Source organism: Schistocerca gregaria, chromosome 4, assembly GCF_023897955.1.
Source record: "Schistocerca gregaria isolate iqSchGreg1 chromosome 4, iqSchGreg1.2, whole genome shotgun sequence".
Lineage (NCBI taxonomy): Eukaryota > Metazoa > Arthropoda > Insecta > Orthoptera > Acrididae > Schistocerca > Schistocerca gregaria.
The window spans coordinates 328938936-328953359 of record NC_064923.1 but is presented as its reverse complement, the minus strand read 5'-3'; the positions used below and the strand labels follow the sequence as shown (position 1 = coordinate 328953359).

The following is a 14424-nucleotide window of genomic DNA, read 5'->3' as shown; positions in this document are numbered from 1 at the left end:
ATGTTTCCAGAATGAGATTTTCACTCTGCAGCGGAGTGTGCGCTGATATGAAACTTCCTGGCAGATTAAAACTGTGTGCCCGACCGAGACTCGAACTCGGGACCTTTGCCTTTCGCGGGCAAGTGCTCTACCAACTGAGCTACCCAAGCACGCCTCACGCCCCGTCCTCACAGCTTTACTTCTGCCAGTATCTCGTCTCCTACCTTCCAAACTTTACAGAAGCTCTTCTGCGGAACTTGCAGAACTAGCACTCCTGAAAGAAAGGATATTGCGGAGACATGGCTTAGCCACAGCCTGGGGGATGTTTCCAGAATGAGATTTTCACTCTGCAGCGGAGTGTGCGCGAAAGGCAAAGGTCCCGAGTTCGAGTCTCGGTCGGGCACACAGTTTTAATCTGCCAGGAAGTTTCATATCAGCGCACACTCCGCTGCAGAGTGAAAATCTCATTCTGGAAACATCCCCCAGGCTGTGGCTAAGCCATGTCTCCGCAGTATCCTTTCTTTCAGGAGTGCTAGTTCTGCAAGTTTCGCAGAAGAGCTCCTGTAAAGTTTGGAAGGTAGGAGACGGATACTGGCAGAAGTAAAGCTGTGAGTACCGGTCGTGAGTCGTGCTTCGGTAGCTCAGTTGGTAGAGCACTTGCCCGCGAAAGGCAAAGGTCCCGAGTTCGAGTCTCGGTCGGGCACACAGTTTTAATCTGCCAGGAAGTTTCATATCAGCGCACACTCCGCTGCAGAGTGAAAATCTCATTCTGGAAACATCCCCCAGGCTGTGGCTAAGCCATGTCTCCGCAGTATCCTTTCTTTCAGGAGTGCTAGTTCTGCAAGTTTCGCAGAAGAGCTTCTGTAAAGTTTGGAAGGTAGGAGACGGATACTGGCAGAAGTAAAGCTGTGAGTACCGGTCGTGAGTCGTGCTTCGGTAGCTCAGTTGGTAGAGCACTTGCCCGCGAAAGGCAAAGGTCCCGAGTTCGAGTCTCGGTCGGGCACACAGTTTTAATCTGCCAGGAAGTTTCAAAATTCGAAATTACTGGCAAGTTACATAAGAGAACAAATCGGACGAAAATCCTGGACGAACAGGAAAAACAAAAATGCTAGGACTTTGGTGTAGTGCAATATGTAAAATTAACAAAGTGGAACGTCAAAGGTAATCCAAAAAGGGGATGAAATTACAAAAAAAAAATCTAGAGGAAAGAAGATTTCATTATATATATAAGGAAGAAATTGAAATTAGTTGATACAAACGAAAAAAAGAAAGAAAACAGGCAAAAATGTATATACAATCTGTTGAGAATTGAGGCATCAAGATTACCGCTACTTTTTGGAAATATATTCTTCGAGGTAAAAGATGCGCTGGAAGTCCAGAAAAAAGATGGAAGGACCAAACTATATTCACAACAGGCCGAGCAAGGTCTAACACGAGACAGAAGTGTAAGAAGAAGAAGAAACCATGGAGAAACCAAATCATATTTTTTTGAGAGACTTATAAAAGTTACAATAAGTTTGGACTAAACACACCGAGATAAAGGAAGACGACAAATTAACTGCATTTTGATGTTAAATATAATATAATCTTCTGTGTTGTTAGGCTGAGTTGTATTCCTCTTCAAATTTGTAGGGTAGTTTGACGGTCCGATCCCAGTGGAGGCGACTTATCTGGTGTTCTACTGGTTTTACGGGTATTTTCAAATACAGAATGTCCCACCGACGAGTCGTCAGGCGCATTTGCTCTGATGTTTCGGCAGGTACCTGCCAATTCGTTTTTTCAATGTGTAGCTGGAGTCAGTCCACACAAATACTGCTCATCACGTCTTTCGTGCTACGCCCAGTGTAGAGGGACAGCATGGGTTTCTTTGGCGTTACAAATAAAATTATTTTTAAAGCGGAAATTTACGTGCCTAATCGAAAGAGCTCTCCCACATTATTGGTTTTCTGGACATGTATTAACATGGACATTAAAACACAATAACGAGTACTACAGCAGCGATTGAGCAGTGCTACTGCATGGCGGTAGCAGTCAGCGCGGGCAATGGCAGTGCTGTTGCTGCTGGAATACTGCTTACTGTGTCTGAATATCCATTTTAATACATGTCCAGAAAATCAATAATGTGGGACAGCTCTTTCGATTAGACGCGTAAAATTCCGCTTTAAAAATAACTTTATTTTTAACGCTACAGAAACCCACGCTTTCCCTTTACACTGGACGTAGCACGAAAGACGTGATGAGCAGTATTTGTGTGGACTTACTCCAGGTGCACATTGAAAAAAACGAAATTGCAATACCTGCCGAAACATAAGAGCAAATACGCCTGACGACTTTTAGGAGGGACATTCTGCATATAGGAGGTAAATTTAAAATTACGAGTTATACGAGATTTAAGAAACAGCATGGCCAATACGACAGTGTAATTTGGACGCGGGTTACGAATGCATATACTGCAGTTTAGTTACAGGAGTTGAACATTTAAGACAGATGAGCAGCCGTGACGATGGGAGGCTGGCTGACATAGCGAGGTGACACCCTTGCCACCGCCCTCGCCGCCGAAACGCGTGCCACTTGCTGGAGGTCGGGTGTGTACGTGTTATCCCGGCGACGGCGGCCAGTCATGAATCAGGTCGGCTGCGCCAGCGGCAGTGAGTCAGTGGACGGCCAAGGGACACTTGCTCCGCGGCCAACTACAGCCCTGCGCGTGCCTGTATCAGGAGCGTAATGGCTTCTCAGAGGCCGTACATCTCATAATTACATCCCACGACGTTCTCATAATTGCAACACACCTGTGCCAAAATTAAACAAACAGCCGATCCCTCTGAACTCATCATTTTTACCAGTTTAACATTTCGGTTCATGAATAAAATCTGCTTAACTGTAATCAATACAAATTCCACAAACAAAGATCTTGTTAAACTCTATGTATCAATGATATTCAGAGCTCCACAGACAAAGGCGCCACGGCTGACGCCGTGTTCCATCACTTCCAAAAGCCGTTCTATAAAGTTCTTCACTCTCGTTCAGCGTGCAAAATATGAACTTACCGAGCATAGGATCAAATCTGTGACTTGATTCATGCCACTCTAGCAGACAGAACTCAGTATGACGTTCCTAACGAAACGAAATATGCGGGAAGTATGACACGGCCTTTAGTGTTTATAGTTTATATAAATGATCTGAGTTCCCGACTAGAAATATGTGGTAGGGAATTACTAACTGTAGCATTTGCCTGGTAATGAAAGGCGAATCTCTGGAAATAACTGTCAACTTTGTGGGATTGGAAACAGTAACTATTTTAATTTGGTGTTGGGAACAGCTCTCCTACGCAAATTTATGTAAAACCTAGTGAGCGAACATAAATCTGTTTTAGCATGTCACGTGCGAAACTGTCGTCCGAAATCTTACGTTCCAACCGAACATCACGCAACACACAATGCAGAAAACGAGCCGTCAATTTTTGGACTCTTCTCTTAACTGCTCCTTCGGAATGATGGATATCACTAACACGCAAAAACACGGTTACATTTAATGTTACAGAATCAGCAATCTGTTCCGAGCTGCAATTAAAACTCTTCATAATATACTGCTGCATAAACGTCTCCTCGAAACTTCTCTGTGCAATACGGTCTTCGGCCACACGTATCAATGGTGCGCCTCCATTTTTTCTGACGCCATATAACCACCTCCCATCGGGTCTTTCGGACGGCGCGCGACACTGCCCTCCCCGTGGTGCCAGTAGCTAATGAAGGTTCTGAGTGCCTCTCGAGACAAGGCAACGCCGTTTCCAGCAGGAGGAAACAGCGTCGTACGCGGATGGCGCAGGAATAAAAACCGCCAAATACCTGGCGGCTTATCTTCAGTTATTGGCCAGTTCATCGGACGATGATATTTCTGGATCATTGCTGCTTTTAGCTCGCGATCATCGGTACCTCATGGTCGACAATGCGCAGCGTTTCCTTCCAGAAAGCCAGCGCTGGTGCACCGCCGACTTTCCGTCGTCCGCTAAGCGCACATATACAGCAGCCGTCAACAGTCATCGCACCTAAATAAAGAAGAAAATTAATTCTAAAAAGAATCGTTATAACCTTTCGCGGACAATACTGTCTAGATCGCTTAATGTAATCTGTAACAACTAAGTGATCGATACAGTATAGATATTCCAAAATACCTGACGTGTTTTGAGTGACGTTTGTGTTTGAAGTCATACGGAATTCAATTGCTACATGCTTATGATTATGATCAACAACAGTTTTGGGGATTCATTCTGAGTGTGGAGATGGAAAATGATATCCTGTTATATTAAGTGTTCAGTAATGAGCCTGCGTTCCATCTCTGCGAAAAAATGAACCGCCACGACGTAGGAATATGTGGGACGTAGCAGCCGCAAATCATAAACTAGCACGTGAAAGACTATCCAAAACTTCGTATTCCCCCCCCCCCCCCCCCCCCCGTTTCCCGATAATATATCTGCGATCCCCTCCCCATCTTTTTTTTCTTTTTTTTGCAGAGAAGACAGTTGCAGGATTCACACAACAGGGTATTTTGGAAATCTGGCCTCTTCCAAAATTGTGTGAACGTGCGAAAATTTCATTTTCCACCTGGACGGAGCACCACTGCACTCTCATCTAGATATAAGAGCATTTCTTAACAATGAGCTGCCTGATATATCCTCCGTAACGAGTGTAAGGATTTCGCCTCCAAAGTCGCCTGATCTCGCGGTAGGTTACTTTATTTCGGGGGTTGGTGAGACACTCCGTCCATGCACCACCCTTCCCAGTAACTTTGAGTGGAATGCGAAGCCACCTAACGACAGCAGTGAATGCTCGCGAAGTATGGAACGAGTCTGACTGTCGTCAGGATGTTTGTCGTGCGTAAGGTGGACGGTATATTACACATCTGTAAAAAGTAAACGAAAAATTTGACTTAAAGTGTAATTTTAAAAGTACTCCAATGTTGTACGTGTAAGCAGGTGAAAGCAGACGAATGTTTTGAAAACGAAAACTTTGCATTCCTATATGCAAGTTAAAATTCACCCCAAGTTTCTGATTTCAGTCACGCAGAAGTTACAGTCCTGTGAAATGGGATGCACCTTTATGAAACACCCTGTATTGCTCGCTAGTGTGGCGGCACCTGTCCTCTGTCGTGCGCGGCGAACGACGGCGTCCCCGGCGACGCCACAGCACACCGCTATCGAGCCGCCAGCCTAGCGGCGGGTCGCCTCTATTGTTCCACTGGCCTGTGCCCCGTACACAACGAACTGAAGCGGACTTCGTGTTTAGTCTGGGTATCGCCAGCAACTCACACGGGTCTTTGGCAGCACGCCAGCTGATGCTTTACTGGTAACCCTCGGGATCTGTCTAGTAGGCTTTACGGTACGATGTCGCACAGCCTCTACCGGATATTTGACAACAAGAAAACTTTGAACATACGATAACTGAACTGCAAAGTGAGTACATGGCAGAGCCCACAAACTTTTCCTGTGCATTCGCGAGTGCTTATCATTTGGCCGGGTAAATCCAAGCCAGGGCATTGTACATTACCTTCATACGTGCCTCGGCCCAAATACTGTACTGTGAGTCTTCGTTATCTCAGCTAGTGTTCCTTTGAGAGGTAGTGAAACGATGTGGTATTTAAAACTTACATTTAATAAAAATTGCAACTGACTAACTTCTTTGTTGTCTACATCACGCCGACAACAATTGCTGTTAGTGAGAAATTCATCCCAAAATCTCAAGGAAAACCTATATCTAAGCTAATTAATATTGTCGTGTAAATTGTATTTTGGTTGTCCTGTTGATGACGACGAAAAAAAAAATTTTTTTTGCACCTCCCATTGCTTGCATTACCACATTAACTGAGTCTTTGAAACGCAAACGCAGAGCCATGTCATTCGCTGTTCCAGTGGTGTGGCGAGACCATTTCTGATACTTTTACTTCTTCCTCACAAATATTTTAGGGCATTCAAGCAAAACTAGACATAAAATAAACTATCCAAATTTATCTTCAGCGTATCTGTCTGTGTCCCAGGACGAAGGGCAGCCTGTTCCTTGTCTAACTTCCAGGTCATAGGTTTAGAGGGCGGGTTCAAGAAATACTGTTTTTTTTTTTTTGTGCCTATGGGACACCCCGCGAAACCAAGAGCCATTATACCGTCAAGGAATGGCCTACAATGAAATCATATGTATCTGGAAACGAAAACGTGAAAAACACTCCACCGGTTGAGCCTAATAAAATCATTTTGCCTCTTCTTCATCAAGTTGAACCTTCTCAAAAGCTTTGTAAAAGCTTTGGATAAATGAGGTCGGGCCTTCAGTCATTTGAAAGAAAACTTTCCTAAATTGAGTGAAGCAACGCTGAAAGAAGGTTTATTTGTTGCACCACAAATAAGAAAACTTTCAACATTTGATATCCAACTTACAAATATCGAGCTAGCGGTTTGGTCCTCTTCCAAAGAAATTGTAAAGAGCTTTTTGGGCAACACATGATATGTTATTGCTTCCATTGTAGAAGATCTGTCCGAAAACTACAAGAACATGATGTGTAGATTACCCCTTAAAATTCAATTTTTACATACACATCTTGACTTCTTTCCGGAACATTTGAGAGCCGTAAGCTATAAGCAGTGTGAGCGCTTTCACAAAGCCATTCGTGCGATGGGACACTGGTATCAAGGTCACCTGAAACCTTCAATGATGGCGGCAACTGCTGGGGTCTTGTTAGGGGTAGTGATGAAAAGGCAAACAAAAGATGAGCATTGCTGTCACATTTTTTCGAATATCGAAGAAGGTTAAAGCTGAATATATGTTGTGAATTAATTTAGACCACCTACTGACGTCCTGACCATAAATACATATTAAATATCGTTGAGCTCTGCAGTTACGAATAGGTATTCCTTGTCTGTTTTAAATCTCATTGTTCGCCAGCGTTATTTTCGATTCTGCTGGGTATCTAGGAAAAATGACGTGATGCGGAAATCCTGATTTTTACCAGGAAATTGAGCACACCAAAATTAGGTACATCCATCCACTTACAAATCAGAGGCAGGAAAAGGGTTACAGTTTGTTGATTAGTGTAATAAGGTAGGTCGCTAACTACATTTACCGACATTCAAAAAAGTTTTGAAAGAGTACGACAATTACGAAACCCCTCTCATGCCACACACAGCATCACCACCGAAGCCTATGAATAACGGTGCGATAGCGACTGCATCTAGTGTTGTTCAAGACGTGAATGTGAGAATTGCGTTAGACAAGGTTCGTGTGCAATCTAGATCACTGCCTAACAGCAGGCAGAATCCGCAGCACCACATCAGCACAACATCCAGATCCACCTGGGCAACGATGCCGACTAGAGTTCTCACACATGAAGTGCAATACAGTGCAGAAAACAACCCCGATGCTTTTCCGATATTGTTTTCAAACACAAAAATTGATTGTTACGGCAAAGGTAGAACGCTATTTTTTTCTGATGGTATTTTCTCTAACTATTCCCCTCCACCCTTCGCCCTCTTATATAGAACCAAGAATAAAATGGCTCTTATAGTTAAATCTTATCTGTCTAGTATTCATTCCTCTTTGTACAGTGCCACTTTTTGTATTTTTCCGCCAACATATTCGCATTTATTTTCTGGACTAATATTGCTACTGATACATAGTTCCTTACCGTTACCTAATCGTTATTATTATTATTATTATTATTATTATTATTATAGTTATTACAGCGAATCACAATTTCGTTATGAATTACAACATATAACAACCACAAAAAATGCTAAAAACACGACCATTTTATATAAAAAGTCAAAACTTCTAATATAGTAAAAAATTAAAAATAGGTACAACAAAGATAATCTTTTGCATTTTACGCCTCTAGTAAATGCTTTGTCTACGTGCAACCAACATGTACCAACCATTTTATCATTCTCGTTATTATGACTCCCTCTGCACTCACCGTTCCGTGCTCGCTTTCTGATCCCATATATCACAGTAATCCTCAAAATGCAAACCACACTTCATTGATGTTAGAAAACCTGACGGGTTAGTTATCGAGCGGACACATTACTGTGCACATTCGATCGGCAACGTTACAGGCTTCTGCCACAGAGCACAAGAAGCGGTTCCTGCAGTACATAACAGTAATCCTAAGAAACGGCTGAGAGTCGCCACATATAGTAGCAAACGAGATAAATGAAATAACTGAAACTGAAAATTGTCTAGTTCTTGGCATACTACCAGTGCAACTCACCACACGAACAGATGGTATTTGATGAAACGTGGACGTGTCAAGTCAGAATCGGTGCATGATCCCACGTAACAGCGAAAATACAGGCGATGTTTACAGACAACAATTATAAGGGATCAAACACTTTTTGAATGACAATCAGGTTTCAGCAAGCATCCTGATGCGCAAATAGAACAATACTACATGTATGCGTGAAATTTAGCTTTAAAAATGCTTCATAATGAAATGTTTTCGTACAACTTTCCACCCCGTTTCATCCTTTAGGTGTTGAATTTCCAAAAACACTAAAACAAATTTTTTTTGTTTCTGACCGATGAAACTAAATATCAATTTTCATAGTTCTAGCTCGAAAATTGCCTTAAGACAGACATATTTTCTCAAAACCTTTCATCCCCTATTTCGTCCACCTTAGTAGTGAAATTTCGAAAAACTCCTTAAACGATGCTTACAGCATAAGATCAACACCCTCTCACATCCTTAACGGTTTGGGCTGGGCAATGATGAGCCACTGCATCAGTCAGGACATTTCCATTTACATAGAGAGATTTCTTTGACAGTCTGTAGGACGATCTCTTCGGAGATGGAGCACATATAAAAAACCAAAGGAAACACAACGGGAACGCTGAGGATCAGATCCTTCCTAAATGCTCCGTTTTCAACAATATACACACTTTGCTTGTCGAACTACAACATGGCTGGTAATGTTTACGTAAGTATATGTGGGATGATATCAAGACTAATCGCGTTTCTAGGATAGCTGGTACCTTAACTAATATGGCTCTAAACGGTGCTGTTTGCCTCCGTTAACTTTCGACTTTCAATTGCAAATACCACTGCGTGATACAGCACAGAGAATTTAATATAGAATCTCATGGCGAGGTTTTCAGATATATTTCGCTTTTAAAAAATGCTTTGACAAGTGATATGGAAAACCGGAATCTTTACATTATTATTAACTCTTCTGCCAGGCAAAAGCATGTATATTTTGTGTCGAATCTAAATGTTATCTTGTGATGGACTCGAGTATGCATCGAGTCATGAACATGGTAATTTTAGAATCTGTGCGAGCATCTCCTTCACTACAACAGGACTAACACAAAAGGATTACTTGTTCTGTATTATGTATTCAATTCTGCTCTGTTATTTCATCATACGCTACCTTCCACTCACTTCAAAATATTAATAGATTGTGTCAAGTTTTATATTTCGTAGCATAATATATGGTTTTCTTCGCCAGAGGTCGACATCATTTTAATTGGAGTGCGAAGTTTAATTTACAATTAATCATTACATTTTGAGTGACAGAAGAACGATTTGAGATCGGTTAAAATAATTCAATTAGGAACGTTTGCTTTCTAAATTACAACTATAGCTAAACATCGTAACAACGATATGTAATACCGTGTCACAGGGTCTTAATAAGCTGGCTTTCTTATGTCATTATGGTACGACGAACGGTGTACTCCTACCTGTTGTAAATAACGTAGACTCGATAGGATACAGACAATTTATCTCACTTAGTGCAATGGATGTCTTAACAAAGGGCTCTTTACAATGATACGAGCACATCAATCATTTGTGAATCTCGGATGTCATCCATCATATCTGACTATGAAAATGCAAAGAAGAAAAAGCTACTTCAGAAAGACAATCCGCAAATAAATGCTGACACCGAAAGGCATTCAAGCACTACCACAACATGCAAGAATCGAGACTGTTCGCGTTGTGGTGGACTGTTTGTTGTGGCGCGTTAGTGCGTGACTGTGTTTCGGCGTCCAGCTGTGTCCTTACACTGTGACAAGTTTCATCACAATGACAATGGACGAGCAGTTTACTACTGTCCATATAATACTGCTGACACCGACCGATATGGAGATGCAGCTGTGATCAATTGGCGACACTTCTTCCACCGGAGCCTGCCCGGAGCTCCCGCTTGGAACCACGAGAGAGAGAGAGAGAGAGAGAGAGAGAGAGAGAGAGAGAGAGAGAGAGAGAGAGAGAGAGACTACAATGGCCACGAATCCAGCTTTGAGAGATTTTTGTTGCTCTTCAGGATGACAGTACCGATTTCAACGTTTTTATTCTGCCTTGTTCAACAGCCAGGTTCGTAAATACGGTTGTCTTCGAAAAGTGGCATATGATTCCCCTGTTAGCAATATATGTATTATGTATCCATAATACTCCATCACCTGCTTAATCTGCTTTGTCTTTGTCCTTTAATTTCAGTAGGAAGTTCGAGGACACTCCTTTGCCTTCAGCAACAGCGATATGAAATATCAATCTCAAAACGCTGTAGTTATCTCTGTATAGCATAAGCTGTCAGGTAAAAGAAAGACTTACTGTCTAAAATCTCGCAGTGTCGCAGTGTACAGTGCAGTTTACTGTTAAAATTCAGAGGGAGAGTACGTTCCTAGAAGAGTCAACCAATATATTTCTTCCTGTTGCGTATCTCTCGAGGAAAGACCATGACGTTACGGAGGCTTATCGCGATAATTGTTCTTGCTGCGAGCCATTCACGACTGGAACAGGAAAGGGCGAGAGGAGGAGGAGGAGGGGGGGGGGGAGGGAGGGAGGGAGGGAGGAACGACTGTTCACTAGTATGCTAAGTACCCTCCGTCAACCACAGTGTAGATGCAGACGTAAATGTTACGACCCACTCTCAGCACGCCTTACGGAAATATAACGTAGCGAAATTAGTACTGGCTTGCTGCGCGCTGGTTAATTATTATCCTGGTGGACGGAAGTTTCAAGGCTAGTTTGACCGACGCGAATTTGGCACGATGTGGGAGAACACCGCTCAAGTTATTTCTGGAAAGAGAAACTGCGCTCTCCTAGGAATGAAAATGTCCGGACCTCCTGCACAGACGCCGCAGCCAGCTGAAATTCCGAGCTATAAAAAATTTTCTGACATACCCGGCATTTCGGAAAAGTTAGTAGTTAAGTAGTCGGAGTCTTCAGTTTTAAAGTAAACGTTAATAGCAGGCTAATTTGTCCAAATACTAGGCAATGCATCGTTTTATAAGCGATCAGTTGTTTTAACGACTTCGTACATAATTTTTTAAGCGTGAACTTCTTTGTCGATGTTACTTGCTGCATCAGCTTGAATCAAAACAGTTAAAAGATATTCTACTATACAATGCTATCTTGAAATAAATGTCGCAAACATTTTATCTTGAGCGAATAATTTTTTTGTGCATACAGTATAGTTGCGTGCTGTGCTGTTGTACAACGCCATAAATCCTCATACTTTTCGTCTCAATACGAACCACCAAAGAAACAAGCTGTGTGTGTGTGTGTGTGTGTGTGTGTGTGTGTGTGTGTGTGTGTGTTTTATCGGAAACCTCTTCCTCGAAACACTGTTGATCACAGGAAATCGCTACCTACAGCCACTTGGGCACTGTGGATAAAAGAACACCGGCATTCTCGATGGAGTGCCCTCTGTCTCCTATCCTCAACTGAACAATACGGCTTATGCACATTGTCAGGACGGTCACATAACTCTAAGGGGCTCACAAGGTTAGAACCTGTTCGCATTGTCCTTTACGGGAAGAATATCAGCCGGCCCCTTCCCTCCACCTACCTATTCCCATCTCCCATCCCCCCTCCCCCAACGAGGAGCGCGAAGCACGTGGGTAAGGAAAGACTTTAACCAACGGCGTCGGGTTCTGTAACCTGACGAGCACAGGATTTGTCTAATGCCACATGATATGAAATGTGCATGTGGCTAGCGCCCCCCGTCAAGTAGATCTGTCGCTGGTACAAGTCCTTTTAGTTGACACCAATTCGGCGACTTGCGTGTCGAAGAGGATGAAATGACGAAGAAGACAATACAAAACCCAGTCTCCAAGCGGAGAAAATCCCCGACACGGTTGGGAATCAAACCCGGGCCCCTCGCATGGCACGCTGCCGTACTGACCACTCATTTTTGGAGGCGGACTGGAATGAATTAATCGAATGGAATGACCTACAATGTTTAATAACATGATCGTGATTGGACATGCTTGGGACAACTCGAAACTTTTGAGGTGGGGCAATGGTTATCACACTGGAGTCGCATTCGGGAGGACGACGGTTCAAATCCGAGTCCGACAACCGAGATTTAGGTTTTCCGTGATTTCCCTAAATCGCTCTGTGTAAATGCCGGCTTGGCTCCTTTGAAAGGGCACGGTCGATTTCCTTCCCCATCCTTGAAACATTTTGAGATTGTGATCCTTCTATAATGGCCACGATGTCGATCAGACGTGAGACGCTACTCTTCCTTTTCTCAGTGTGTAGTCGCACGAACCGTCCTCGCACAATGGGTGACAGCGGGAGCGTCGCCGTTAAAGAATGGCTCCTTGTGGTCACCAAGCCAAGGAGAATCGATGAGGGGATGGTGAAAGACGATATTGTATTTTACCATACAATGGACTTTAATTTTACAAATGAGACTGCCTTTATTCTAGTTGTTGATTTGTTTTCGTCAGTAAAATTATTTTTCTTAGTTTGAGGAACCTTATTGTTCTATTCCCAATTTCTGTTCCATCTAATCCCGCAAACTTCCGTAGATACGCAAATTTTTCTTTAACAGTTTATTTGTCTTGTGAACTTTACCTTTTCTTAGCAGTTTATATGCGGCAGCATTTTCTTGAGTGCAGCTTTGTTCACAAGCGAAGGTGCACAATGAACGTTACAGACAAGACGACAATAGAAGCTTCTGCAATGTGCTTCTACAGAAGGATGCTAAAGATTAGATGATAAACCGGATAAATAATGAAAATTATTTTATCCTTTTTTGTTTAAGAAGACAGTTTTTTTTAAATTACACTGCAGGAAATACTGTAATCAGTCGCAGGTTTTTTTCGAAATGATTTTATGTCCCCTTACTAGCTTCGTGCCTGAGCCCATAGTCAGATGGTAGATTTGAGTCATCATATGAGGCCCTCCTTTACATATTACAATAGAGAAGTTTCTTCTTCAATCTACGAGTGTGCTAATCCATGAAATAAACCACATACAAGTTTTGCATTGCATTTAGTTCAGCTCCTGAATCAGCATGAATCGAAAACTAAAATCAAACTTCTGCCTTATAATATGTAAAGGAGAACTCTTCACGACGACACAAATGTAAAACTTGCCAAGAAATCAAAGCTACCTTCTGACGGTGGGCTCAGAAGAGAAAAACTGGTAACGATACAATAAAATCATTTCGAAAACTTGTGGTTGGTCGCAGTATTCCCTATAGTGTAATATAACAAATAGGTACTGAATCGAATCGGGAAGGAAATAAAATTTTGGAGCAACTTGACTGAAAGAAGGAGTCGATTGACTGGACACATCACGGGGCACCAAAGGAATAGTAAAGTTTGGTTATGGTGGGAAAATGTTCAAATGTGTGTGAGTTCTTAAGGGACTAAACTGCTGAGGTCATCGGTCGCTAGACTTACGCACTACTTTAACTTATGCTAAGAACAACACACACGTCCATGCCCGGAGATGACTCGAACCCCCGCATCAAGGTCAAGTAACCTTCTGTGAGTACCGCTGCGGCGCCCTTCTTTCGGCTGCTGCTTTTACGTTCTCCTCCTACACCAAATGGCCACATACCACCGCCGAGATCGCCACTTTCCCCTCATCGACGACATTACACAGAAGCTATACAGCCTCTAATAGCATAAACGAAATTTCAATAACTTAAGTAGGATTATGGAGTCAGGGTGTGACACCACACAATTTCACTAAAAAGTCAGAAGTCACATCCCGTCCCCACAATAAATACACAATCTGGCCGCTTACTTTACGTTAGGATCGCTAAAATCCACAAAAATTATTGTAATTCTGAGGAAGGGCACAGCAAATAGATTAGATTAGACTTCAGGAGATTGCTGGAATCTCTAGGGAGAATAAGTTAAGCGTTTTCCGCGCCATGCGGTAAACGCTTATGGCCCCCAGGACCCCAACGGCCATTTGGCCCACCGTGGCCATTTTCCTCGGCTCTCCACTACATATTGTTTAGAACAGCAACCATAGCAAATGAGTTCACTATGCTGGATTTCTTATTTTCGTTTTTCTATTTTATCAGTAGTCTGACACTTCCGAAACGTCTATGACCGCATGATGTATATTATTATTATTATTATTATTATTATTATTATTATTATTATTATTCACGTGATGCAACCGTCTTGTGCTCCGGATTTTACTAACTTATTATAGTATTTC

At 42.5% G+C, this 14424-nt stretch overlaps 2 protein-coding genes and 2 non-coding genes across 12 annotated transcripts in view; 3 read left to right on the top strand and 1 right to left on the bottom strand.

Moving 5' to 3' along the window:
• LOC126268011 (craniofacial development protein 2-like) overlaps positions 1-14424 on the top strand; it is a 492966-nt gene that overhangs the window by 117060 nt on the left and 361482 nt on the right. The window lies entirely within an intron of this gene.
• The window catches only part of LOC126268005 (F-actin-monooxygenase Mical), a 505795-nt gene that overhangs the window by 362435 nt on the left and 128936 nt on the right, over positions 1-14424 (bottom strand). The gene's annotated exons all lie outside the window — the stretch shown is intronic.
• Trnas-cga (transfer RNA serine (anticodon CGA)) lies at positions 609-683 on the top strand. The gene has a single exon. It is a non-coding gene; the product is annotated as a tRNA-Ser (tRNA).
• On the top strand, positions 909-983 carry Trnas-cga (transfer RNA serine (anticodon CGA)). Its single transcript has one exon. It is a non-coding gene; the product is annotated as a tRNA-Ser (tRNA).